The following is a 25,766-nucleotide window of genomic DNA, read 5'->3' as shown; positions in this document are numbered from 1 at the left end:
GTGAGTATACGCTAAACAGGTATCAAGTTTATGCATGGCTATTATTTCAGCCCGTTTACTATTTTTCTGGTCATAGTTACTTACAAGGTGAATTTCGTTCTTCATGCCTTCTGGATTTGTTTTGTGTGGGATCTACAGGCGATAATTAACCAGATAGGAAGTGTTGTACAGTGAACGAGGATATCTTGAAAAAAATCCGACTTGCATCCGTTTTGAAAGTTTGACACAAATATACAATATGAGTCTAATTTTGCAACATATTTACTCTGTTAACAGAAAAAGTGGGCCAAGGAATAAAAATACTAGCGTGCTTCATCTCCATGTGGTTATTCGGTTAAATATTAATTTATTCTTTGTCCCAATTTTTGTTTCAGGGTCTTTGCTCAGGTGAAGCTCTGACGTCAATATCCACAATTGATACCGAGAGGTCACCCCCTGACTCCAAATTAAGCAAAATTGAGATATCTAGTTCTGGCTGAGTGTTTTTATATAAGAAAAGTTACCAACTATTTCCTGGTTTTCACAAGGTCCTTCAAGACCTCTTAAACATCGTAATAATTGCAGCACATACATGTATGTTGAGTCTAGAAGGGGTGCTGCTCGTCCCTTCCATATCCGAAGTCAAGTGAGTGTGTGGTATCAGAATATGAACGTATTTATAGTAGTGCAAGAAAGCGCGTGACATCTGTAACCAATCCAAATTATCCGACGTGGCAAAGTAATATGACCAGCAAACATGACAAAGACATAAAAATCAAACAAAAGTTCAAAACCGAAATATCAGTCTTATAGGGATTCGAACTCTCATCAGACTACTTTAACACACTGTTCTAGATTCACATTGTTGCACTGCCTAACCACTACGCCAGAGAGACGAACCAGCAGATATTCGATATTACGGAGTAATTATATATGCTCACTAAAGCATACTATTCGTATCAATGGCCTTTACCTAGTAGTAATATAAAGGGACGGGCATTAAAATAGGGGGGACCTCCATTTCGCTGACTAATGTAAACGGAATGCAGGTCCGCCAGAAATAGAAGTCCTATCCATATTTATGACAGGAATACAGGTCCCATAAGGACTGCTAATCCTAAGGAACTAGGAACCGAGGTCCGTAGGAATCCAGGCGGACCTGCATTCCGTTCACACCGGAAGTACTTACGGCTTAAGGTCACGACCTGGATTTTCCCACGCTCACGACCAATCACAGCAGGGTTCACACAGAACATAGTTGATGATACTGACGTCACGATGCAAGGCGAGCTTGTCGGAAAAGTAAGTGCGTATTTTTATCCTCGATCTCACCGTGTTTTTTTTTTTTTTTTTGGCATATTTTTGACATAAATGTAATTTAAGTTAACAATAACTTTTAAGATTGCATGTATGGCGTGTTTTAGTCGGGTTTTCTTTGCAAACGGTGAAGTTAGTGGAAAGGAACTCCATTGTGTTGATCGATTCCTCGAAGATTCTTCGCACTTGAAAATATCTTCAGGCCTACACGCCGTTATGATATCTTCATATTTTAACGTGTAACGTTCGTCTGAACATTAATGTAGAAGTGACACATATTTTCAATCTTGTTTTGTAGACTGACAGTGCAAAAGACTCGAACAGTAATGGCAGGATTACTAGTAGCAGCACTCAAGTGGGACCCAGCAGGTAAATCGAGAGCGAAGTATTGATAGGTATAATACATTTGAATTTATTTAAAGTCATAATAACTCTTCGTTTTGGCCAAAAATTGGATTTTCCTGAAAAAACTGGCAATTTTCCCGTACTTACCAATGGCCAACGACCCCATTCCTGCATTCAAAGTTAATCCAAGGTTTTTTTCCTAAACGTACGGTTTTTTGTTAAAATCTCTTAAGAGATTTTAACTGACGGAGCTCTCTCTGACATTGCAAAGTCACTGGTGACCTACTTAAAACCGCGGGAAAAGCAGACAACAACAACACTATATAAGATTCATGAGATATATTCGTCTTTTTGTTAAAAATGCATTTATATCCACAATGTGTGCCATTCTGGGCTTTTCGTTATCCGACGCACTGTACAAAAACTCGCAACTTACGTCTGAGGGTTTCCCGCCATGTTATTTTGGTCTCGAATGAACGCGAGAATCCGCGTGACACCATTACGTCATTAGCAACGAATGCACTTGTCGACCGGAAAAAAGGGATCGAAAGCCCTATTGAAAAGCACAGATTTTAGTTTTCCTACAATAACGGCCGTTTTAGTGGTAAAATACAATAGAATATATTTCCATGCGTTGTTTACAATGTATTTCATGCAGATTTTTGAATCTCAAAGGAAGAGTTATTATTGCTTTAATGGTTCATCAGAGTGTTAGTACATGTCAGGTTGTTTCTTTACTTCTCTTTTAAAATAATTAGGGTCACTTTTAATTTGTCATCATAAAATGACAAGTGAATAGGCTGTTGTAGATTTGCTATTTCCAAACAGGCTTGAAAATATATCAATAACGTTTTTTGCCATTCATTTTAGGACAAGTGTGACAATGTTGAAAAGGATGTCCAAATGGACAAAAGAAACCCATTTTTGGCAGTGGTCAATGGAAAAAATTCTAAGAAAAAATATCTCTGGGCCTAGTTAATATAAATAGTTCTTGTCCTTCAAACAGATACATGTATGTGTTTGTTGCACCAGTCAGAAGATTGCCTTAGTCAGCTTAGTAGAGATCCAGTAAGTTTTCTCCTGAAACATCACTTTTTCAATGAAGTGAATAATTTCCTTGGAGCTTCAGTGAATGGTATTTAAGTTACCGTGCTATGACACTAATGTGTGTGGTTATTATTATTTTTTATGATTTTCAAAATTTTACCACACCATTATACAGGTTAAAAAAATAATTGAATAAATGTGCTGTTATTCATACCTCGCTTAATTTTATTATGCATTTAAAGAAATTTGAACTATACTGCATCCATGTGAATATGCACAAATGTGTCTGTACATATTGCCATCACCTGCGTCTGTCGTCACCGGCGCCGGCGCCGTGCATTTTCAGCGTAAACACGATAAGTGGAAGACAGTTTTACTTTTTGGCTTTAAATTTACAGAGATGATAATTACTTATAAAACACAGGTCAAGTAGGATAATCAGCATGATCGGGCCATTATTGTAGAAGTTATGCTGTTTTTTCACTTTTCAGCATATATGCAACACTGTAAACCCATTTCAAGGAAAACCAATAGGCCTGTTGTCATGAAACTCACAGGAGTAATCAAACTTACTAAAACGCAGGTCAAGTGCGAAAATCGGCATGATCGGGCCACTATTTAAGTAGTTATGCTGTTTTTCTTTTCACTTTTCAGCATATATGCAACACTGTAAATACAATATAAGAAAAACAGATAGACCAATTGTCATGAAACTCACAGGAGTGGTCAATCGTACTAAAACGCAGGTTAAGTTCGAACAACAGCACAATCGGGCCATCATTTTAGAAGTTATGCTGTTTTTTCACATTTCTTCAGAATCAATTCTTAGGCATGTTAACAGTCTCATTATTTAACTAATAAGACACGTAAAAGTGTTTGTTTGACATTTCCTGCATCTTTACAACATTGTTAGTTGATTATGTAAAACTTGTTATCGTGTATTGCGTAATAAAGTTTCAAAAATGGAAATAAACTCATATCATTGAAGTTTGTCAGATTCAATCAATCACTATGTTCAAAATCTCAGAATGGAGGGAATTGGACATTTAACACTGTTCTATTGATATGGCAGTATACTGTTAATTTTGTTTAATGTTACAAAAATTGTTAAAAATGGGAAAAAACATTTCAGAACAGTACTGTCTTGTTTAAATTTTGGCATGTTCAAGGTGTGAAGTTCCATGGTCCTGAAGACCTTTGCTAGTCACATTTTCTTAATATCCATGATACTAATATTTTATTATTAAAAATCGATGGACATTATGCTGTTAAACATTATGTAATATTGCATCAAGCTTTGAAGAAACCCCTATTTTGCGCACTGCTCCCGTGATGATCATTTAAGGAAAACTATGCCACTTACTGTTCTTAAACTTACAGGAAAGAAACATGGGACTAAAATATAGTTTCAGTAGGCAAAGCAGTCAGTTTGGTAAATTTTCTGGCAGTTAAACAGTTTTTTTGTGAAATTTTAATTTTTTTTACATATTGGCATTTTCAAGGTGTGATTTTCAAGGAAGTTCCATGGTCCTGAAGACCTTTGCTAGTCACATTTTCAGAATATCCATGATACTCATATCTTAATATCAAAAACTGATGGTGATTATGATGTTAAACATCATGTAATGTTGCATCAAAATTTGAAGAAACCCCATTTTGGGCACTGCTCCCATGATGACCATTATGGGAAAACCATGTTACTTACTGTTCTCAAACTTTCAAAAAAAAAAAAAAAAAAAAAACAGGACTAAAATGCAGCCTGAGTTGGAAAAGCAGTCTAATAAAGGGTACCGGAGGAGACGAGAATTAGTTAAAATTGTGCCGGAAGTGTGATGTCATGTGACGTAAAGTGGAGTTAGAAACGAAGCTTAGTGTTTTTTTTTAAGTTGGAGGTGAACGGGAGAGAAGACGTGTAGTCAGAGGAAAAAGCGGTTTTCCAAACAACGTGGTAAGATAACATTTTTTCTTTACGCATTCTGGGCAGAGAATACTTATAGAAATAAAAGGTGCATGATATGAAAACGTGACACGGAATTTGCAGTCTATTGTTTTGAAATACATGCTGCATCGACCGCCAGCGCGACAAAGAGCGTCAAGGGAAAATAATTTCTGGGAGGCTATAAATCGTTGTCATGTGGAATTTTGGCATTTATATTATCTGATATGTCCATATCTAAGTATTTTTGGATGTTTTGTGGTACATGTACATGTAGAGGTTATACATGTAGAGGTTATATTTCACTATCTTCAAGAGGGCACATACCGCATGGGCACAGCACCGACACAGAAAAGAGTAATTAGAAGAATAGCAAGTCGAATTCGTTCGAACTAGTTCGTCAGACATATGCTCCTGGAATAATTGTCCGGAGGACTACAATTTCTGGTATTCAAGGTCCAGGGGACTACAATTTCTGGGATTTTAGGTCCGGGGGACTACTATCTCTAGGATTTTGGGTCCGAGGACAAATACTCATTATTGCTTTTCTCCGTCAAACTTCACTTACAGGAGAAAAGGTCTGTCATTAATTTAAATTCATGAATATATATAATATCGTAATGATTATTTCAGATTGAACATGACAAGCTATTTTATAAAGTAAATAAGAGGAAAGTGAAGGACGTCTTTGGCATATAGTCTAAGGTGGAAAGCAGGATAATCCCTGGTTAGGGCCTTATGTAGTAAGGAGCGTACATGTACATCCTAAAAATTGAAGGGGGATGCACCCTTAAAGGTGCCGTCAACGGCTCCAATTTGAAAATTTCTCTGACAAATGAATAGGTCTACTTAAATGAAAACAAATTTATTACAACTTCTTACACGTTATTTTTCATAATTATTTTTTTCATTCAGTTTGTGAATATCACACCGGCCATTTTAATACACACGTATTATTTTTTCTTATATGTAACTTCCATTTAAGTGTGAGAGAAAATGTTAAATCGGACATATAGTACTAGTATAAATCAGGAAAACAGGTCCCATCCGGACTTGCATTCCTTGCAATGGGACTTACAGGTACATTCCTTGGTAACTGTTGTCCCAAGGACGTTAAATCCTAGTGAAGTACATGTATGTCGTAGGACATCCATTCCTAGAAACGCTAGACCTAGGACTTGCATTCCCAGGACTTGCGTTACTAGGACTAACATTCCGTTCACACCGGCTGTGTTCCAAAATCATGATAAATAGTTTTCGTTTTCTAATCTTTTATTCTAGTTGCTTTAGCAGAACTTTTTTTGACCCAAACTGATTAAGATAAAAATAAACAATCTCCCAAAACACAAATCTGATCAAAGTTTTACATAGAACCTGCTCTTATACATTAATCTAACCCACACAGAATGTCTTTAAGTTTGCTCTTCAAAATGTGCATAAATCGATAAATCACTTTGACCTTTACCACATTTGAAATACTGGTATGGATAAAAAAATCTATATGACAAAAGAAAACAATGTATTTATTCCGTTGCTATTTTCTCAAACTATTGAGGTTTTTTGGGGCCAATTGATGATTGTCACAGATATCCACCCTATCTAAAGCTTTCTATCTCCATTGGTAGAGCACTATAGATATAATCGTTATGTTCACTTAAAGTGTAGGCATTGGGCTTTCTGTGAATTTGTTTTTCCTTCAAAGGATGCACCAGCGACGCAAATCTTCCTATTTCTGGCTACATTTTTGTTAAACGTCATATCTCAATTTCCAGACTTTCCAATTTCTATTCAAAACTGTTGAAATTATTTTCAGCGTTAATAGTGCCTACATAAAGCCCCCTTTACACTGGACGGCGTTTTTTTTTCTGCGTCCAGCAGTACGGCCCCATTTGAGAGTTAAAAAATTATAATGCTTTACTCGCCGACAACTACAAAATCAATGCTCGTGCCTCGATCTTTATTTAGACCACAGCAATTTCATGGTCGCAGAAAGGACGCAGAAAGGACGCCGTCCAGTGTAAAGGGGGTATAACTGAACTAGAGGATCAGAGAGGCGATACCACCTCCAGGTATTGTACCACCAGCTTGAGGAAGCGCATTCGTATGGAACACAAAAAATTGACACCACCTCTAGTGTTGTGCTTGAGGTGGTGTCACTCAAACTCTACAAATTGCAGTAAATAACAATATACCGTTAAAATGCTAATATCTTACCGGCAGAACTCGAACATGTGTACCCACTGCACGGCTCACATTCACTTGCTCCCGCCGCCAGAGATCACACATTGCACCACATCTGTCCCTGGTCCCTGTAAAAAATAGGCACACGTTTACACCCTAGTCTGCTAGCTGACACTAAAATAAACCCACTGGAAATATAAGAAATGAAATGAAAAAAATTTGTTTCACAGCACTACTTTTTTCTGTAACTGGCTGTGATTGGGTTATTTGGTGGACAGAGGACGCAGACAACATGCAATGAATTATCTATGCCGGACAGTTATCGTAGGGTTTATCGAATACTAACCCAGGCCAGTATACATTAAGCTAGTTTATATTGAAAAAATACCTAGATTAGTATGAATGGTATATTTTCTCCCCAGCAATGTGTATGCCCTATTATAATATATTTTGATGTACCAAGATCTTATGTATAACTACCAAAAAACATATCGGTATTTTATATCATGTACAGTTGAGCTCAGAAAGAATGGTCCTTATTGTAATTTGTGCATCACATTTTGTTACCAAAAGTAACTATCCAGTTAACAGCCATAATTATTTAGTATTAAAGCTGACACCTCTTTGATCACAGTCTGTTTATTCAGGGGAAAACACACTATGCTGCAATGGGCCACCAAGCTATTGTATACTGATAATGCAGTGGGTAAACATGCATTGTGTTCATGTAACACAATTCATTCATAAAAGAGGGGTGTCGTTTTATAAAGTAAGCAATTAAGTTGTTAAAAACGCCCCATTGTTTCTGAGCTCAACTGTATGTTTATTCTCTTTACTGTAACACATCTACAGGGTTAAATAATTAAAATGGAATATTATTATTTTGGCGAGTAAATTTTCTACAAAATATTTATTTTCTCTCTAACTATATTAAATCCAAAACTACCAGGTGTGCGACCTAATTACCACACAACTTTCGAAATAATTGATGCATGCAGTTGCATGTTCTGTGGTAAGAAATGTAAGGGGTGGTCTTTTCGGCACTTTCTGCCCTCGTATAAAAACGCATGGGTTTGGTCAATCTTTGGAGTGTATTTCGAGAGGCAACAAAGGGATCGCTCTGAAACTTGACAGGTACATTAGAGAAGATATGGTTCGACGGCTAAGCAACGCAGCTTACTATGGAATTCTTGCTCTCAGAGAAAATGACAAGCAATTCAACATTTGTCAGGAACCGTTAGTAAAGTTCTCCAAAGAAATGCTTCAACAAGGGCAACAAGGAGGCAGGTTCGCCTTTTCCTTAGGGTGCTCCGTGCTGGTCATGCAAAGACATCCAGTGTCCCCAGAAAAGACTGACAGATTGACAAACCCCCGGTTCAAGGTCCTTCGTGAACAAGACATTACTGCAAGGCGGTTATTTTGCACGAAGATCAGTATGGAAGCCACTGCTGACGGCATGTCATATACAGCGTCGTTTTCACTGATGGGCCAGATATGGAGTTTTTAGGGTTGACGGTCTAATCCGTGCCCGCCGACGTGTACGAGAGTCATAAAACGATGATTGGTTCAAGCAGGGGGTGGTAGCGGTTCTGTTTTGGAAGCATTTCATGCCGGTGCCCACAACCATTTGATTTTTCTAGTAGGCAACTTCAACAAAGATTCCTTCAGAGACTACCCTGAGTGTCAGGACACAGTAAAAGCTAGCTTGTTAAAGATCTTGTGATGGGATCGTTTTTACTAGCCCTGAGGAACAGCGACAGTGTACGATTTCCGTCAATCAAAAAGAACTGCTCCGCAGTGAATCTGCAGTTGAATGTCATTAAACCAAAATGAAACGTAAAACAGATTTAATTCTGCTTTATTTAATTTAATTTACTGTATTTAAGATGTTTCCAAAAGAAAAAGATATATCCAATGTTTTTGTATTTTTTGCTTATCAAAGAACATTTGCTCCTGAAGATACAAACACAATGCACGTACTTGTCCTGTGCCAAGTTTGACAGCTACACTGTATGCCCGATACCACCATAAGGGCTGTCCAATGGCTAGACCAAAATAAGTTTTTAAAGCAGAATGTTGCTTGTGTCGTGGTACTGACCTTCGACTGCAAGATATTCCTAGTTCAAACTTCTAACTCCGCTTAAGCCACTTTGCTTCTTGTCTCGTCTGCAGGAGATAACGTCCGCGCAAGGCGGAATAGGCAGTTCCAGGCGATCAAACCTGTGACGTGCGAGACTTATGACTTCCAATTATGGAAGCGCTCCAAGCAAAATTTTGCCGAAGAACGCCTCCAGGTTGACGCTAATGCTAGAGTTTCGTATTGCTGATTTGGGTTATATATGAAATCAAGATCGGGCTGGCAATACGGAAATCTAGAACCTAGGGTAACAGAGACATTCTACAGCAAACAATGCTTCCCTTTGTAAGAGACATCTTCAGGAACAACTTTGTTTACCAAGACGACTACGCACCCCCACATCGAGCTCGCAGAATCACTGTATTTCTGCAAAACCAATGGGTTCAGCAACTACCCTGGTCTGCAAACTCCCCAGATCTGAACCCAACTGCAAATATGTGGGCGGAAGTAACTCACAGAATTGATAGCTATGGTGATCGGTCGGTAAATAGTGATGAACTGCGACAGGCAAACATCACTGCGTGGAATATGATATCCCCATCCAAACTCTGAAAAACCTTTTATAAGAAAAATGTAAATGTAACATTTAAGGCACTTGTCTTAGATATCCTAGCTACTATGAATAACGCGACCATGTTGATTGCAAAAAAAAAAAAAAAGAAAAAATCTACAGCACACACCCTAGAGGTACCATGATATTAAATATCATAAATAATGGAGGTAACAGAACGATAAACGGCTTCACCTGCTATTGCTTTGATCCATAGGAAAAAATGACGTCATTCAAAGGGACGAACCCACAAAGATCATGTAAGGGTTGACTTTTATGTCACATAAGTCTTGAAAAAAAATCAAAAATAACTAAATTGGTTTCCAGTGAGAATGTCTAATGGATTTTTGCCAGTATTGTATGACGCAATACCTTAGGTTGACACTTGTCTTGGAAATCCTACTATGGATAATGCGACCATGGTGATTGAAAAAAAAAAACTACAGCACACACCCTAGAGGAGGTAAGAGAACGATAAACGGCTTCACCTGCTATTGCTTTGATCCATAGGAAAAAAATTACGTCATTCAAAGGGACGAATCCACAAAGATCACCGTCCTAATATTATGTATGTGTACATTTATTCCGCCTACCACAAGAAGATTACATGCGATTATGACGACAGAAAATACAATTCGCTGGAGTGTGATAATTATAGGGTCGCTAAACGATTTTTGACGGAATATAGTGACTAGCCTATTCCCCTGGTCGCCTGGGTAGGCACTACCCCTCAGAGTACTTATGTAAACAAAGGGTCTCCCGTAGCGAACTATCCTTTTGTTCAACAGCTTCGCGCGTGCAGCGGATTATATTTGTAGTGAAACTATATAGCTAACTGCAGTTGAACCTGTAAAAGCTGTTATTTGATTCATTCTGCTATGTCGGACGTTGTGGACCAGCCCAGTGGTTCATTCACTTATTCTTTTCTGAAGATTGGTGATGCAGATTTTGAGTGCTTAATTATTTAACTTCCTTCTAACAAGAGAAAGGGGAAGGGAAAGAAATGGGTAGAATGAGTACTACAATACATTAATTAAAGGGGCTCGCGGTGAAAAAAAAATGAGGTGATGGCCCATAACAGGAGGGATTATACTTTAAATATAGACTCATTGTTGTATGGTTTATATTTGTGCTGACTTATATTTTACTCTCGTTCATTTCTTGGAACTAGTTCCTTGAATGATATTTTGCCTGTATAAATTTACTCTGTGACATGAATTAATAACACATCGCTTGTTGAAAAGGAGGATTTTCGTACCTGATACAAGTTCACAGGAAAGTTGTTCAGAAAAACACCGTCGCCGTTCGACGCCGCTACCTTCAGGAAAGCGTATTTTTTGTTATCTGACAAATTAGGGCAGATGTCAATTTACGTTTTAGCTATTAGTTCTGAATTTACTAATATTTTGGGCTAAATTTGATATCAGATCCATAGACATGACGCAAAGCCACCAGAGTGACTGTTTAAATTTCAAAATATTCTATTCCGTTTTCTTCCTGATGGTTTTTATTATCATTTGTTGCGCCACTTGTTGCACACACTGAAGATCTAAGTCAATTATGATACCATCTATTGTATGATAATCTAAGCTAGCCTTCACATTTAACAGACAAAATTATTCAGACTTTTCAACACTATTGGTCTCCTCGAGAACCTCCCCATTTAGTGGCATATCTCCTGAATCCCCGACTCAGCATAAACGCCCCCTGATTTATTAGACTAGAATGCGTGGCGATAAAATGTGTCGCTAGATCTTGTAAATACTCAGCGAAATGCACCTTATGACTATATTCAATGTGTCGTCACTTAATTGCTTTATCGGTTTCATGACGATAGTAATTGCTGTAAAAAAGGAAGAGGAAATGTGAAGACAAAACAACGTCGGTCTTCGTGTGACTTTCTCCCTGAACACTCTTTGTTGCTGTCAAAAAAGAAAAAAAAAAGGAGCCGAGATAGCTATCATTTAAACATCCGCTGCAGCATTTAGATACCGAGGAATTTCTCAGAAGCTACAGTACACTGTATATCAAACCTCGGTCCAAGTTATGAAAGGTTTAAGCACAAAACGATAAGTTGAGGGTATTTGTTCATTCAAGACAAAATTCAGCATCTATGGTGTGTGACAATAGGGACTTTACTAAGCTTTACGTGTACTTAAATACAGTATATTCCAGTAACATATGGATTTAGGCTAGCGACGTAATCGTACCTCAACCTGAGATGTCCCCGAAAGCACCAGGATGAACACTGAAAAGCGGAGTACAATAATTAACTTTTTTAAATATCGATTACAACAGGCTGTACAATGACCGAGTCGCAAAAGTGTTAATGAACTTCTTTGTCTTAAAATCAATTCATTTCGAACTTAAAAGAAGCAGTTTTTTCGGGAGGCATGGGAGGGGGAGACATAGTTAGCGCCAGGTGATTCATTAAAGCCGAGTAGTGTTTCACTATCAAATATGTAAAGCATATGTCATAAAAACACTGTGATATTTTTTGTTACAATCTGCAACATTTGTTCATTTATATAGCAGGGCGAAGTTAACGCCAAAGGTAAATAGTAACTAATACCGTAATCCTTTTTTTCCTTTATTTCAATCGTATCAAAACGCTTGATACACATAATGTCATAAATGTCATAATTTTGTCGATTTATTGAAACCATATTTGTACAAAATGGGTTAGCATGAGTTAAGCAACAACCAGTATGAAAATCGACTGCCTTTTTAAGTGAGGCAAGACACCCTCTTCACACTGATTATAACCTTGATAAAGAAATTATGTAACAAGGCAAAGGAGTTGGGTAAAGTTCTATAAACTCGAGTGTAAAAAAAACAACACATTCATTGTCACTTTTACAAGACAATGGAGGCGAGCAAGTGGAGTAATTACAATACACAATCAAAAGAAAATTAGTTTAGAAAGCTTTCTTCGGGTCAGCACTTTTCTGGTTCGAAAGAGAGAGATAGATATCGCGACGCGACCTTCGTGTGTTCGTGTAAACGTGTGGAAGACAGGTAGTCGAGTCGCCACTCCCATAGGCCCAATTGTCGAACCCTGCAATGTTCTTTCCTGTAAACTTTTTTTTTTGCTGAAATGCATTCTTCAGGTCAAAAGAAGCAAAATTAGCTTGGTTGCTATTTCCGAGACCTTGAGCATTTTTCAATATGGCCGTCAATTTATGAGAAAAAAAAAAAAAAAAAAAAAACGACTAGAAGTCGCCGGGTAAACTTTATTGACAGCTTTTTTGAACGTGTATCCTATCAGGAGAGCACAACAGTACTAGTTAATACGCTAAATCTCGTACCACTTAGCAAAAAACCAAAATGGCCGTCAATACATAAGGCAGAAAATGATAAAAGCTGCAGAATCAGTTTGTTTTTTGCATATTTAGTTTTATGAAAAAAAAAAAAAAAACATATCCCCTTTTTATATGTATGTTAATTATAATATTTTGTTAGTCATGACCCTTAACTCTTGGAATAAGCTTATCTGACAGTTCAATAACCCCCCAAGTGTCTGTTTGCTACTTCCCCGGGTCCCATAGTCAAATGTTATTCCCTGAAATTTTAAAAAAGAATTTAATACTTTGAGGGTATAAAAGCCAATTTAATTTGGGCTTTCTTGGCAGTGGCTACATCCGGAACATTGATCGGTTTTCAAAATTCAAATGGCCGTCAATAATATTAAGATATATTATAATATCATTATATTATAAATAACTAATTATGTAACAAAGCAAAGAGTGTTTAAAGTGCATGGTATTCCGCATTTCAAATGACAGCTAAGACATGCCCAAAAAGGTAAAAAAAGCAGTTTAATTACGTTTTAAACTGATAATTCGGCATATAATATATATCAAACCCTTTTATTTATTGACAAAGTGTACTTATAAGGTACAGTTATACTAAGAGTCTATGAAAGAGGATCATTGATAGGACTGACCATTACGTTAGTTCTCTTTTTAATACAGGCTCAATCTGATGAAAAGTTTATCAAGGGCCAACAGGGGGTTCTGTAATTTAATTTAATTTTTGTCAAATTATAAACCTCATTTTTTTCCGTTCTTGTTTTTATTTTGATCAAACCTTATTATTGTGATTATATATCTTTATCATAATTTTTTCAGTATACATAATATTTAGCTTTAAAACTTCCCATTCTTTTTATTGAGATTGGCTCGTGTAAGAATATTTCATCAGTATATAACAGCATTTCTAGTTTTTCTTATTACTGCACTTTTTTCACCTTACATTTTAAAGAGTCAATAAACAAAACATCTTACAAATCTTTTTTATATACTGACAGCCATTAAAATCTTTGAGGCCATATTTTTCAAAATAATTGTTATTTTGAAGCTCTAAACTGGATTGTTTTCATATGAATCATTTGTTTAGGACATTGGTATACAGAACCAAAAATCTTAAGTTTCATGAATAGTTTCAAAACAAAAATAGCACCAGCCCAACACAAAGTCACGACGGTCAATAGCCGGTACTATCTCCGCTTACTTTGATAAATGTGGATGGGATGTGTCTTGCGGAACCCTATTCCAGCCTTGTCGTAGTACCTGGATCAGCTCCTGCCTTGGCCAACGGACGGCCAAGATATATGTAGTACCACAAGTGTTCAATAGGATTCATACCCGGAGAATAGACAGGCCGGGGTAGGACATCAACCCTTGGGACTCCAGATACACTTGGATCATTTGTGCCGAATGTGAACGGGTCTTGTCCTGTTGGGAAACGGTCACATCAGTTTTCTGCTGCATGAACGAGGTCATGTAAGGTTGCAGAATCTGATCTATATAGTGACGAGCAGTTACTGGTATGTTGCCATCAACGACCACCATTGGTTGACCGCCAGCACGCGTCGACGCACAGTTGGGCACAGTGGGGCTGCTGCTCTGGTTTTTGTTCCTGCTGGGTGCTTCTTGTGCTGTACGACTGGCATGGCGAAATTGGTCCCGCAGCTGATGCAACCTGATGTAGCGATCCTGGTCTGGAGTTGACACTCTCTCGCTCGACTGCGGTATATCGCTAACAGAGTCTGGCATGTTGTGGCATTCAACCAGGTTCCTGATTGTGGGGTGGGAACAGCCCATACAATATAGCTCAAATCGGACTCCCCTCACACCCAGTGCCCAGAGATGTACGTTGTTCACATGATAGACATGGCATGATTCTGTTCGCTGGACTAACATGGGTGGCCTTATTTGGGCCTTTATAGGCCTCCCAAACCAATCCACATAATGTGCAGATGCCCACTGAGTATTGCTCAATGTGTATTTCATCCATTTTTGCAAAAAAAAAAAAAAAAAAAGGCTTACCCATGTGCAATGAACCATGGCAACATGACAACTTATCATTATCTTAACTACCCGAGCACTAAGACCGCATTCTCAACGAATTGAGCCAGGCTTTACAAATCCTGAGAACTAAAAATGGCAGACGTACATGGAAGAAAAACCGCCTAATCTTTTAATAGTCTCTCCGCCTCTCACACGCCTCCCCACACGTCGTCCCTGCAGGGTTGAGTAATTAAATCTCGGCTCCGTTCGCCATGTGGAAGCATGGCAGGATTGCACTTTCACTTTTTAAAACAGCCAAGGTCAGGTAAAATTTGATTAGATACGGTTGACTTTCAATATAATAGAAAAAATATGAAGTAAGTGAATATGATCACACAAAAAGTAAAAATACATTATATACTGATATTAAGGCCAGTTTCATTATTTTTCATTCAACCCGGCTTTTTAAAATTCCCTATATGAATTAGCAAAGGATTTTCTATAGGTTCCTGTAGAAATTCCTATTAGATTTTCTATAGGATCCTATAGGAATTTTTATAATGATCTGAACATAAATTAAAAATTAAAATTATATACTGATATTTAGACTAGATTCATTATTTTTATTCAACCCGCCCTTATAAAAATTCCCTGTATGAATTAGCATAGGATTTTCTATAGGTTCTTATAGAAATTCCTATAAAATTTCCTATAAGATCCTATAGGAATTGTTGTAATGTTCTGAACATAAATTAAAAATCAAAATCATATACTAATATTTAAGCCAGATTCATTATTTTTCATTCAACCCGGCCTTATAAAAATTCCTTACATGAATTAGCATAGGATTTCCTATAGGTTCCCATAGAAATTCCTATAAGATTTCCTATAGGATCCTATAGGAATTTTTGTAATGGTCTGAACATAAATTTAAAAAAAAAAATAATTTCAGCTTCAATGATTTGGTACAAAAACATTCCTAATGATAAAATATTTCTCCATAAAAGATTACTTTACAAATGATCAATTTTTCAAGATTTCTTTAAAATAGTAATTAAAGAATTTCTATAGAATCCTATAGAAGACTATTAGATTGTGCATTATAAACAATAAAAAGCATTTTGCTTTAATAGTGATATATAATTGACAATTCAACTGATAAAATTGACCTATATCAAATATCTATTGTTTAGAATGATATTTGTTTATAACTATAGGAAATCCTATAGGAAAGGTGCCCTATAGGATCCTATAAGATTTCCTATAGGATCCTATAGGAATCCTATAGGATCCTATAGGAAATTTTCGTAAGGGTGTTTTAAAAGAACAAATATAGATGTGTTGGATGGATTAAATCACCGACATCGTTATATTTTAACTTAATGTGGTCATTTACACAGAAACGCAAATGATATTTATAAGTTGTCTGTCGTTTAGCACGCATTACAGTGAGAGTAGCCAAACAGTGACGATGATCAATCCAAGCTCAATCTAGGCAAGTATTGTTTACAAAATAGATCATGTTGAATAAACTTACGCTTTAATAAATAATCAGCACAAGGTTCGGTTATTGTCACTTACCCTGTAAAAGCTTCGATCAAAGACGTTCAATGAAATCACAAATCATTTGACGATTATCAAATGGACAGGTTCAAGGTGCATTTTTGTTTCAGCTAGGGGGACTTCAGGTAGAGGGTTCAGTGTTTCCTCAGTGTTTCCTCGGGTGATAATAGCATCACTCCCTAGGTCTAAGCGAGTTGAATAGAAGCTTTTTGTCCAAGCATCCTAATCCAAACTACTGAGTTAGAACAAAGGTCTAGTTACATGTACAGGTACTGTGCAATTACAATTAATAGATCAGTTGCATACTTGATTTTTTTCCCCGGGTATCGCATGCATGCATTCTTACTTGAGTGATCTAAAACAAGTCGCTAGTGTATACTGTAGCAAAATATGTTTGACAAGACGTCACTGCATGTCAGCCGGAGTCACAGTAATTGTATGGGCATGGTTTAAGCTTGTTCGAGAGATAATAACAGTCGCATTTAACAATAGAGAGCGAGCTATGTTAAGACCCCCTCCTCTTTAACTGATGATTTACAATTAAAATTGACCGTACTCGCATGTATTGTGTGATCACATAGGTCCCCCTGTTGCACGTTGTAGTTGGATTCTTCTTGCGCCTCTGTCAATGCACCTCATTTAATTTAAATATTATAATACAAATATAGTATAAGTAATATGTTTGCCATGTATTGTTCTTTTTTGAAAATGCTATTCGCTGTTTTTTCCTTATTCCTCATTCATCAGCGCTCATGTTTTATAAATACTTGAATCAGCAAGTTTATAAATAAATTATTCATTTATAAATTAATGCAATAAGAATTTTTTGAGGTTGATGCTGACGCTCATGGATGTTAATTAAACAAACAATACTTAGTTCAATTTTTGACTACTGAAAATTCATATTGAATAAAATACCAAATTTAACTAGCAGTTTTTTTAGCAGTTTTAAAATAAAAGGTACCGGAGAAGATCAGCGTTGGTCAGAATTGTGCCGGAAGTGACGTGTAGTGGTGTAAGACGTTAAGCTGAGTGGTCATTTTTAGCTGGAGGTGAATGGGAATGAAGACGTGGGCTCGGAGAAAAAAAAGCAGTTATTCTAACAACACGGCAGCATGTATTTCAAAACAAGTTGTCTGCAAATTAACCACGATTTTGCACCTTCAAGTTCCGTGTCACGTTTTCATATCATGTGCCTATTATTTCTACAAGTATTCTCTGCCCAAAATGCGTAAAGAAGAAGTGTATTCTTACCATGTTGTTTGAAAAACTGCGAGTTCATGTCTTCTGTCCCGTTCACCTCCAGCTAAAAATGACCACTCAGCTTTATGTCTTACACCACTACACGTCAATTCCGGCACAATTCTGACCAATGCTGATCTTCTCCGTTACCCTTTATTAGCAACACTAGAAAGATAATCAGCTGCGCGTGCCAAACTAGTGAACAAAAGTTGGCTACGGGAGACGGTTTAGTGGCACGCGGAAGCATGGGTTTAGGCCCCTTACAGCTACCCGGTATAATCCTATCGCCACAACAAACAATGGGACCTTCTGGCTGATGTATCCTGCTGTTAATTACACTTTAGTATAGCGGATTGTTGCGCTCGCGCTGGACCACAGATACCGGCGTCATGGGGTTCACTCGCCTAAGGTATTGTGTGTTATTACGTCTAAATTAAGGGATTTAGACGGCTCTCCATTGTTTGGCCGCCCCTTCTATTCACAGGATAGGGATTAAAACATTTCAAACGTTTTTAAAACGTTGTACAACGGAAACATAATTATTATTACTACTGTCATGTAAGGGTTAACTGTTATGTCACATAAGTATTGCATAAAATCAAAAATAACTAAATTGGTTTCCAGTGAGAATGTCTAATGGATTTTTGCCGCAAGACCTTAGGTTCAAACATATCATCTGTTGTTCTAGAATGCATTCTAGGATCTTGCCATTAGTATTGTATTTAATTAAGCATTATAACTAAAATAATTTCGAGATATACATTTAAATTTGCGACTGAAGTACAATTGTGCAATAACTTTTAATCATATTGTTAACATTTCCATAAATAATGGTTATGTTAAACCGTATACTCTTAGTTAAGCAATGAGCAATTAAAAATAATTTGATATTTAGATATCATTGATTTAATGTACCTGACAAGGAGAAAATCAAACTGAAAGATAATATATTCTGAAAAAAAAAAAAAAAATAAATAAATAAAAGCACATGGAAAAATACGTACTTAAAGGACAATGTTCATGTAAAAATCCATTTCTCGAATTTTGAAGATACAGCACTCAATCTATACACTAGAGGTATGTTTTAATCGATCCCCGCCATTTAAAAATTATAAAAACAATCTATTAGTGGAAAAAAAAGCGTTTTAGTAAACCTCACCTCAATATGCAAAAATGAAGCAACAGATCTGGGTCACGTGGTACTGTGACGACAATCACGATAAAGGTCTATGAGACTCAACTGAGCTGCATGGTGCATAGTTAGGAAGTTTAGAAGTTAAGGAAAGTTGTGTTGAACGGAGTTGAGGAATTTTCGTTATGCCTCGGTGTGTTGCCGTGGGATTCACCAAAATTGCAGCTCTCGTTGACAATCTTTCTTTGTCTGTGACGGTCTTCCGTGACTTACTTAACTAACTTTGGTGACAATAGTTGCGATGCTCTAGATCATGGTCACCTGGTCAGATCATATCAAGAGCTGGTAGTCTTTCAGATTAACTGTCATCAGTTGGCAAACTTACTGATTGCTGATGCATTTTAAATGCATTGTAGTTGACCAAAAGCTCGTTTACAACAAACCTGTTAATTATGCACCGCTGCAATTCCCAAGCCAGGTAATAACAGGTATGAAACTCGTCTTGGTGGGCTTTCATATTTTTCAATATATCTCATTTATTTCATGGGGTTATTTTTTTGGTATTTGTAAATGACGTTAAATATCAATACTTAAACAATTAAGTTCAAACACGGTCGCGAACATTAATAAAAGAAATTGCTCTCAGGGTATCTTGAAGCTTCCGTGGAAGAAAACGTGTTGAGGAAAAACAGGAAAAAGAGCGTTATATTAAAGAAAAAATGGGAACTGCTATAATAAAATGGTTCGTTATCCTAATTCGTTTATGCTTTGAGGATTTGTTTCTGAAGATTATTTCATCTGAAATATTAAATAATTTAAAAGATTGATTATTTTATAACTTGAAACGCAAATTCTGCGTCAGTACGCAATTTTTTTTTTTTTTTTTGCAAATTTGTAAGCTTATAACACCGTGCTATAAAGATCTACTCAAGAAAAAAATTTGCTTGGGTAAAATTGAGTATGGAATGAACTGGAGACACTTGGCTTGTCATTAAGTTTACACGAAAATATGTCAGGTAACTTTATACTGCCTTTGAAAGAGTAAAGATTGAAAGATAATTTTAGACAAACTTTGACGGGGGAAATACCTACAAAGAGTAATGGGCTATTTCGCCAACATCTTGTTGAAAATTTTACACTGCAATTCTATTCAAATAAGCTAAGGAACTAATTGCCAAATTAATACTCTCATCACATAACAGGTGGGTAACCAGACCTGTAAAAATTGTACGCACATATTTAAAAAGATTACAAGCACATACAGCAAAATGTAGACTTACGCAAAACATGAAGGACAGCGTAATCACAGCAAATGTACCTCATACAGTAGCTTAATTTCCATTAATAATAAAATCATCATTTAAGTCAAAAATATTCTTGCGATTTAATAACTATTTTAATTTACCCAGAACGGTATATTTATTTTAAAGGCGGTTAACTGAAATATAGTTTTATGATTTGTTTGTGAAAATTGCCCATGTCACCCTGTTAGTTTGGAGGTCTAAGCTGGATCAAGTCCGTGTTAAAATTCCTATGAAGTTGTGCAGGAAAAATTCTTCCTTTCTTTCTCTAGCTCCTCGATAAACCTGGTGTTCAGATTTTATCTAGTACCCCCAGGTCTACGGGAGGTGCGCTTTGTAACTAACGCACAGGTAGATTTTTACCTGAGATAACTGGAGTAAAGCTTAGATAGAGAGTGCGTTCGATACAAGCAAGACAAATTGAATGCCATTTAACCCTCTAATTAAGAGGTAAAGGAAGTTCCAGGTAGATGGATGATTAAGATAGGACTTGTAAAGGTAACGGGCATTGTTTACCTCAGTTTAATAAAAGTATGCAAGACGGAGTGTCAGCGGTTTAATAAAATAAATTGAATTTCACAAATAACATGGACCTCATATGCAATAATCAACATTTCCCTTAACTCATTCAAATGCAGTGTTTTATACAACTTGGGATAACCATAATGAAATGCTTGTTAAAGAAATGACTAGACGGGAAATGGTTTTACACAGCTTCACGAGGATTTAGACCCCTCGGGTAAGAGATTTGAATGAGTATAAACTTTTATCAGAAGCCAGAGAAGTCATCTTACAGGTAGACAATGCAGCTCAGTTTGACAGCTAAGCACGCTCTGTTCTCCAGTGGCTCGATTGTCGTCATTGGACCACGTGACCACGTAGCTCATTAATTCCCAGGCCGAGCAAATAGGACGTTTTTTAAAGCCAAAAATTTACCAAATGAGCTTTTAATTTGTGTATTTGGATAAAGATATCGTTAGTTGGGCATGTTTTCTGAAGAATATGTTCCGTTCAGGCCATTCTGACGGCATGAAGCAAACCCTTTAAAGAACATTAGACACATAAAAATCCATTTCTCGAATTCTGAAGATTCAGCACTCAATCTATACACTAGAGGTATGCTTTAATCGATCCCCGCCATTTAAAAATTATAAAAACAATCTATAAGTCGACAAAAAGCGTTTTAGTAAACCTCACCTCAATATGCAGAAATGAAGCAACAGATCTGGGTCACGTGGTACTGTGACGACAATGAGGATAAAGGTCTACATATATTTATAAGACTCAACTGAGATGCAAGTGCATACAGACAGAGAAGTTTAGGAAAGTTGTGTTAAACGGAGTTGAGCAATTTTCGTTATGCCTCAGTGTGTTGCCGTGGGATTCACCAAAATTGCAGCACTCGATCACAATCTTTTCTTTGTCTGTGACGGTCTTCCTTGACTTAGAAACTTCGGTGACAATAGTTGCGATGCGATGAGATCATGTTCACCTCAGGTGGTTTAGATCATATCAAAAGCTGATATTCTTTCAGATTAACTGTCATCAGTTGGCAAGCTTACTAATTGCTGATGTATTTTAAATGCAATGTAGTTGACCAAGAGCTCGTTAACAATAAAACCTATTAATTATGCACCGCTGCACTTCCCAAGCCAGGTAATAACAAGTATCAAACTCGTCTTGGTGGGCTTTCATATTTTTCAATATATCTCATGGGGTTATATTATTGGTATTTGTAAATGACATTAAATATCAATATTTTTAACAATTGAGTTCAAACACGGTCGCGAACATTAATAAAAGTAATTGCTCTCAGGGTATCTTGAAACATGCGTATGCCCAGGTATTACTTCCGTGGAAGAAAACGTGTTGAGGAAAAACAGAAAAAAGAGGGGTATATTAATGAAAAAAAGGGAAACAGCTGTAATAAAATGGTTCGTGATCCTAACTCGTTTATGCTTTAAGGATTTGTTTCTGAAGGTTATTTCATCTGACATATAAAATAATTTAAAAGATTTATCATTTTATAACTTGAAAAACAAGTTCTGCGTCTGTATGCAAAACTTTTTGCAAATTTGTAAGCTTTGTCAAACCCCAAAAAAATGTAGCAGATCAAGTTAAAAGAGCATTGTTTGCTACTAGAAACATGTAAAAAATCATTACTTTCATGCGTTTAATAAATGTGCAGTTTTACGTACGTTATAACTATCGAGTATATTTTAAATTATGCATGGAGATTTAACCTGGTAAGGGATATAAGAAAGGCACATACGGATTTTTTAAAAGAATGTTGGGTGTAAAAAATAGCACACTGATTACTTAGTTCATTGTACATCACTTGGTATATTATGAAAAGCGCTAGATACTCAATTCTTTTAAGCATGAAGCTACACTTTTTTAATATTGATTTAAATCCCTCTTCGAAAAATTGTATTATAACAGCGTGCTATAATGACCTACTCAAGAAAAAAATTGCTTGGGTAAAAATTGGGTACGGAATGAACTTGAGACGCTTGGCTTGTCATTAAGTTTTCACGAAAATTTTACACTGCAATTCTACTAAATGAGCAAAGGAACTAATTGCCAAATTGAGACTTTCATCACATAATAGGGGCGTAACCAGACCTGCAAAAATTGTACGCACAGATTTTAAAAAATTCCGAGCACGTACAGCAAAATGTAGACTAACGCAAAACACGAAGGGCAGCGTAATCACAGCAAATGAACCACATATAGTAGCTTAATTAATTACCATTAATAATAAAATCATCATTTAAGTTAAAAAATATGCTCGCGATTTAATAAATATTCTAATTTACCCATAACGGTATATTTATCTAAAAGGAGGCTAACTGAAATATAGTTTTATTATTTGTTTGTGAAAATTGCCCATGTTACCCTGTTAGTTTGGAGGTCTAAGCTGGATCAAGTCCGTGTTAAAATTCCTATGAAGCTCTGCAGGAAAAATTCTTCCTTTGTTTCTCTAGCTCCTCAATAAACCTGGTGTTCAGATTTTATCTAGTACCCTCAGGTCTGCGGGAGCTGCTCTTTGAAACTAACGCACAGGTAGATTTTTACCTGGGATAAATATCGCCAGCAAGAGTGCGTTCCATACTCGCAAGTCAAAGGCTAGAGGAGAATTGAATGCCATTTAACCCTTTAATTAAGAGGTAAAGGAAGTTCCAGTTAGAGGAATGATTAAGATAGGACTTGTAAATGTAACAGGCACTGTTTACCTCTGTTAAATAAAAGTATGCAAGACGGGGTGTCAGCGGTTTACTAAAATAAATTGAATTTCGCAAATAACATGGACCTCATATGGAATAATAAACAGTACGTTTTATACAACTTGGGATAAGCATAATTAAATACTTGTTAAAGAATTGAATAGACGGGAAATGGTATTACACAGCTTCACGAGGATTTACACTCCTCGGGTTAGAGATTTGAATGAGTATAAACTTTTATCAGAAGCCAGAAAAGTCATCTTACAGGTAGACAATGCAGCAGAGTTTGACAGCTCCGCCGGTGGCACGATTGTCGTCATCGGACCACGTGACCACGTAGCTCATTAACTCCCAGGCGGAGCAATTAGGACGTTTTTTAAAGTCCAAAATTTACAAAATGAGCTTTAAATTTGTGTATTTGGATAAAGATATCGTTAGTTGGGCATGTTTTCTGAAGAATATGTTCCGTTCAGGCCATTCTGACGGTTTGTCGGATGTCCTTTAAATGATTATATTAGGATGTAGCAAACGTGGATAAAGGCACCCTTAATATAATTTAATTTAATAATATATTGCTAACATCTCTGCAGTCAGTAAAAACGTCGGCTGATTTATAATTAGACGCGTACGGATACAATCACTTTTTTCACATCAATTGTAAAAACAACAGTGCGAGCCAAATATGTACTTCTGTCATATGTTTAGTTGTATCCATGGGAAACACTAAGCAAAAAGAATACTATGACCATACAACACGGATAGAAAATATTAATATTATTTTCCTTACAGGTCCCTTTATTTCGGTTTCATATAAAAGTCATACTAGAACAGAACATCACTTCTTGTGATAATGACTTAACTGGTACCTACCTTCGACTTTAAAGCTGCACGACCATCCTACCTGGCTCTTGCTGCTTGCTCGTCCTACCCAGCCCAAATGCCGCATCGATCAAGGCCCACTTGACTAAAACGCCGATGCTAGCCAATCAGCATCGCGTTTGAGTCATGTGAGGAGCGCGTGCCTAATACAACATCAGTATCTTGATTTCTTGGAAGTGCCCTTGTGACACCCTGAGTTTCAAGCGACACTGGGTACTCGCTTATCTACCATCAGTCCCGCCCATCCAAGATAGTGGAGAACTAAATGCTCGTGTACTCCGAAACTCAGGCTGTGCATTAAGGCAAAAGAAGAAATTCCGTAGGCAAATTTAAGTGCAGTCAAATAAATATAGACACGTAAAATAAAATAGAATTAAAACATGTTCACTCGTTTCTAATAGACGTGTACTTATCATTATATATATATTGCTGCTCGCCAATACACTCGTAATAATTCACGTACAGCTCGGCGACTCGTATTGTATATCACTTATATTCAGAGCCAGATGATGTTACCCTTTTTTCCTCTTGTTATGTTTAAACGCAGCGAAATTTTATAAAAACACCGTACATGTACAGCCCTAGTAATACGTTTGTGTATATTTAAAGCTTCGAGCGCGCAGCGGGGAATATCTTTAGAGACAGTAGCTAACTGCAGTTAAATTTTATTTAATTTGCTGTGTCGGACTTTGTGGACCACTGGCTCGTCGATTCATTTATTTTCTGAATATTGGTGATGTAGATTTTGGGCGCTTTTGAAATTATTTCCCCTCCTTTTGACAAGAGAAAGTGGAAGGGACAGAAACAGAGAAAGTGTCAAATGAAATATGGTACTTTAATTTAAGGGACCCAAGGTGGAAGAAACGATAGACTGTTTCGCATCAAGGTGTGCCATTATAATCGGTACAAGGCAGTTACAGGAGGGATTACCTTAAATACAAACTTATTGATGAATTAAACTACACTATTTTGTGGAATAGACATCAATGTATCAGGAAATCGTTTGGTTCAAATAACACTGCAACCTATTAGGCAATTCCTTTAAAAAAATCCTTTTGATGTGGTAGCCCCCCCCCCCCCCCCCCCCCCCACACACACACACACACACACACACACATTTCTTTTGCTGTGTTAAAAATCCACGGCGTAATTACGGGCAGCGCAAGCCAGTTTCTTCCAAAGCTGTAACTAATTCTCGGCGCTGCCAGTAATTACGCCGCGGGGTATTCAAGGCACAGACCGCGATCACAAGATACCGCAAATAGATTTTTAGATTTTTCATGTGAACGGTGCCTTTGACATCGGTTAAAGAGGAGGGGGGTCTTACTATAGCTAAAAGCCTAGAGTTTACCGCGATTGCTATCATCTCTTGAACAAGCTTAAACCATGCCTATACAACTACTGTGTGTCCGGCTGCCGTGCAGAAACGTCATGTCGAACAGATTTTTCTACAGTTACATACAGTAGCGACTTGTTTTAAATCACTCAAGTAATTAAGCACACGTGCGACACCCGGACACTAACGGTCTAGTATAAAATCGACATTTATCGTTTAGATGCACATACATAGAACGCGATAAGAGTTAAACATTAAGCCTCGACACAATATAACGTTCCTTTTTAAACAACAACGAGAAAA

General features: G+C 36.9%; 1 protein-coding gene across 1 annotated transcript in view; it reads right to left on the bottom strand.

The window, feature by feature from the left end:
• Positions 1–24,181, bottom strand: part of LOC106158688 (uncharacterized) — a 65,230-nt gene extending 41,049 nt beyond the window's left edge. Inside the window, exons 1-2 of the mRNA XM_087017422.1 lie at positions 24,119–24,181; positions 6,839–6,933 (exon numbers count right to left, since the gene is read on the bottom strand). The gene's annotated coding sequence lies outside the window, so the exon portion shown is untranslated. The remainder of the gene's footprint in view (positions 1–6,838; positions 6,934–24,118) is intronic.
• Positions 24,182–25,766: the final 1,585 nt, after the last annotated feature.

This window comes from Lingula anatina, chromosome 7 (assembly GCF_051362555.1).
Source record: "Lingula anatina isolate TDL-2025a chromosome 7, LinAna3.0, whole genome shotgun sequence".
Taxonomy (NCBI): domain Eukaryota; kingdom Metazoa; phylum Brachiopoda; class Lingulata; order Lingulida; family Lingulidae; genus Lingula; species Lingula anatina.
The sequence above is the reverse complement of the archived record's forward strand: the minus strand, read 5'-3'. Positions and strand labels throughout refer to the sequence as shown.